A 4,222-nucleotide genomic window follows, 5' to 3' on the forward strand; every position below is an offset into this window, starting at 1 on the left:
TCCTTTCATTCACCATTGTTTTCCTTATCTCTATTTTTGCCAAGTCTTAAAAAGCGAATCGATGAAGATAGGGGTGCCGATTCTTTGTGACCAGCAACCTTTTCTTCCTTTTCAATAGTTGGCGTTCGGTTCCTTTACCTTTTAGACATCCGGATTCAAGAGGAGAAAGACGTGGTAAGTGTTCAAACTCTAAACAATTCCTAGTGTAGCTTTGGTCAAAAGCCGAAACTCCAAGTTTAGGGAGATGGCCGAATATGGGCATAGACTCTATGGGGTCTTCTTTTAATATTTTTGGTTTATTTATTGAAGGAGCAGCAAGGTGTAGTGTCGATTTGGAGTAGCTTGGATCGCCGGAGTAGCTAGGCCTAGTCATCAATCGAGACAAAGGTAAGGTGCCTAAGGCCATTATGGATGGTGGCCGAATGTGTAAGTGTTAATATTGGAAAGTTCTTAATTTGGTTCAATTATTGCGAGCTGATCTATTTAACAATTGATTATAGGAGAAATCGCATAGGAGATCTCGTCAAGGAATATCGCAAATCAGGTGTGTAACGAACCCTTTCATAGCTTAAAGCGATAAAATGCGAAAAGCGAAATGCCAAATTCGGCATTTCGAGGACTTGTGAGCAATGAACGCTCACTAGTTAGTTAGAATCGATGAGACGGTGATCGATAACGATGAAAACGGTAAGAATGTGATTTTTGGCGTTCTTGGTAAGTTGGGCCTCGAGGGGCCGAAGTGGGGCCCATTGGGCTTTGGGCCCATTTGGGTAAAATTGGTAGAAAACGGAAATCATTATATGGCATGATAAGACCGTTAAAACCATTATGGAATATAGGCTAAATGGGCCTAGATGACGAAATTGGCTAAGTAGGGCCCATTAGGGGTTTTAGGCCCAATAACTCGATTTCGCTAAAAATGGGCCAGAATCACTGTTTGCACCTATGGATTGTTAGTAATCGTTAATGAACATGGAAACCCTAATTTTTGGTAAAATTATGAGATTACCCTTATACCATGAAAATGACCGTTTTGCCCCTAGGTAAAAATGACCATTATACCCCTAGGGTTTATGTATGATTTTAATACATGGGATTTTGATAAATATGGTATGTATGATATGCACATGAAATGTATGATATGCAAATGATATGTATGATATGCACATGAGGTAATCATAAATGCATTGGGTTGGGTTTTATATGGATGGAGGAAGTGAAAAGGGCTTATGCCCTGATTATCAAAAGGGCTTATGCCCCGCTTATACAAGGGCTTATGCCCCGCTTATTGAAAGGGCTTTTGCCCGATTATTAAAAGAGGCTAGGCCTCCAGTTATATGATAAAGCACTATCTTTGCCAAAGGAGAGTTGGCGGGGTGGGTCGAGTTAATCCCACATGGTGTGTTGGTTGGTACGGGTGGAGAGTAGCGGATGGTGGGTTGAGTAGTCTCCCCAAATGGGTTGCATTCTTTCATTGAAATTATATGTGACATTGAAATGGGCCTAAGGGCCATACCGTTTCTGATAAAGGCTTGACCCGAAGAATATGAAATATGAAAAGAATTGCCCAAGAATATGAAATATGAAAAGGCTTGCCCAAGATTATGAAATATGAAATATGAAAAGGGCTACTGCCCAAGGCATGATTGAGATTGGATTTGGGCTTAGACCCAACAGGCCGTTATTGTTTTGGGCTCTGAAAGGGGCTTGTTGCACACTGAGTTTCCAAACTCACCCCCCTTTCCTTAACCTTGCAGGTGAGCCTTGATGTGGGGACTTGGGCCAGAGAGGATTCAGAGTGGCCACGGTGATCATCTTTGGGCTTTTAAATAAGTGTTGGTTTTCATTTAATTTCCTTTAATTATTATTTATTTTTGGGTTGTAATAAGGCCAATTTTAACTTTCCTTTTATTTCTTTTCGAAATTATTTTAATTTTAATAACTTTAAAAATTGGTTAATAATTATTCAAATGGGCTAGACTTAGGACGTGTTTTCAAAATGATACTTATTTTCAAAATATCTCAACACCATGATTAATCGATTTATCAAAGACGTCCACTTAAATAAATTTAAACTCGATATAACAAAGTGTGGCTATGGTTGTGGGCATGTCTAGGATTGGATCCAATTAAAGAGCTTGGTACTTAAGCAGCCTTCATGGCTCACCTCCTTTGTCTCGGATACCTACCTGGTGCCCAGCTTCCATACACTTTGTTAACTCAATAAAATGTATGGTTTTAAAACACTAAAACGGAACGTGGGTTTTCAACTCCAATGTGGCACGTCAGATTCGGCCATAACGTCTGGGCCGGGTTTGGGATGTTACAGTTCCCATCTCCCCCGTATGTGATCATTAAGCTCACCGCCTTATTTCTCCTTCTCTCACCTTTATTTTGTCTCCAACAATGTGGAATATATGGTTTGATATTAGCAAGTAAAGGCAACTAGTGAGCAATTGTGCATTATGAAAATGAAAAGACCATTTTAAGCCTATTTTTTTTTAAAATTTGAACACATTCTAAGAATTTTCACTCTTTTCGCTCACAATGCTTTTATCCCTATCCGTGCTTTTAGTCACTTTCTTTTCTTTTGACCCTCTCTCATTGCTTTAGTTCACTCAACATTTTTATTTTTTCAACACACTTTTACAAGAGTCTATACACGTTATATTGAACCATCTCTTCACTATTCACTCAAATTCATTTCTAAAATTGCCAAATTGTTTCTACGTAATCCTCAATGTCTATGGCTTGACATCCATTTCATAGTGCAAAACAAATATATGATAGAGACAATTTGAGAATTAAACTCAATTTAGGCTTAAGGTTTTAAAGAATAGGGGTTCATCAAGAAATGGTTCATAAAGGATCAAAATTTGAGTTGATATTGGTAAAAATTTTCAAATCCATAGTCACTATGTTGTATTTTTCATAAAATGGGACGCCATAATAGTTACAAATAGCTTGGGGAGATATGTCAACTTTTTTGTTTTGAATGTACACCCCAGTTCTTCTCGGCATATTTAAGATTAGAGTAAAACTCTAATATAAAGGAAATAGCCATAGGTGACTTTGGCAGGAGATAGAAGTCATACCATTTATGATACCAAACCAAATCCAAAATTTCATCACATAACGAAGAGGTTGGGTCGAATCCACGTTCAAGAATAAACATGTACCCTTGACGTACCAATAAAAATCTCTCAACCTCTTTACTTTTAAACTTATCTAAAACATGCTCTAGTGACGGAGGGGGTTTTGATTTGGATTTCATTCATTTGGTTCTACATGGGGGCATGGTTTCTATTTTCCTATGAATTTAAGCAAACACAAGCTTCTAAAACTAAACTAACTAAGCAGCCTTCATACACAACAATTTCAAATTTTCAACAAACAAGTTTTTCAAATAACTAAGTGTGCATGCAAATGGATATTCAATAGCACTAAGCAATAAGCATGCAAGCAAATATGACCCAAGTACAAAATCAACTAAAAATATACATTCAATCAAAGATTTCACAAAAAAATATGTCAAGATATTTGAAAAATGAGAGTTTGGAATCCTTAACCCTAATGTTTTGTTGGTGATGAAGCCAATGTTTGGTTACCATGTTATTACACAATTGTTCCACTGAGGTGGAAAACTTGAAACTTTTGAGATAGGAAAAGACAAATATGCAAAAATATTGAGGTGGAGTGAATATTACAACCATAGATTGAAAGAAAAGGAAAGAGGAAAATGGTTTAGGAGGGTTTTGTGTTGAAATCTAAGAGAATGGGAAAGTTTTAGGGGTGATTTGGCTATTAAATAGGCCAAAACAGAAGCCAAGTTGTGACTTTAAACGAGTCTCTTGCGAGACTCGACTGTGGTGTCGCGACATTGAGGGTGTGGTGTTGTGAGATCCCTGCACTTTTGAAACATAATTTTTTTTGACATTTGTTTGGCGTGTCGCGACATCAATCGGTCAGTGTTGTGACACTAAAAGGGTTTAGGCCTTACCTCGAAACTACTCATGGTGTCATGACTCCCACCTTAAGATGTAACGACATGACTGCACTTGTACAAAAATCTTAGTTTTCAACTCCAAAAGTCCCAACCACACAAAATCTTAATTTTAAACATAAAATAAGTTTGAAAAAAAAAAGCAAAAATAAATATAGTCTTGTCTCCAACATTTTAATTATTTACAAAAATGCCCAAATGCCAATGGAAAATATAAAA

The 4,222-nt window shown here is 37.2% G+C and overlaps 1 long non-coding RNA gene across 1 annotated transcript; it reads left to right on the forward strand.

The window, feature by feature from the left end:
• Window positions 1-323: 323 nt before the first annotated feature.
• On the forward strand, window positions 324-1,962 carry LOC128280647 (uncharacterized). The gene is made up of 3 exons (XR_008270741.1): window positions 324-387; window positions 501-544; window positions 1,758-1,962. It is a non-coding gene; the product is annotated as an uncharacterized LOC128280647 (long non-coding RNA).
• The last annotated feature ends 2,260 nt before the right edge of the window (window positions 1,963-4,222 follow it).

Source organism: Gossypium arboreum, chromosome 9 (assembly GCF_025698485.1).
Source record: "Gossypium arboreum isolate Shixiya-1 chromosome 9, ASM2569848v2, whole genome shotgun sequence".
Lineage (NCBI taxonomy): Eukaryota > Viridiplantae > Streptophyta > Magnoliopsida > Malvales > Malvaceae > Gossypium > Gossypium arboreum.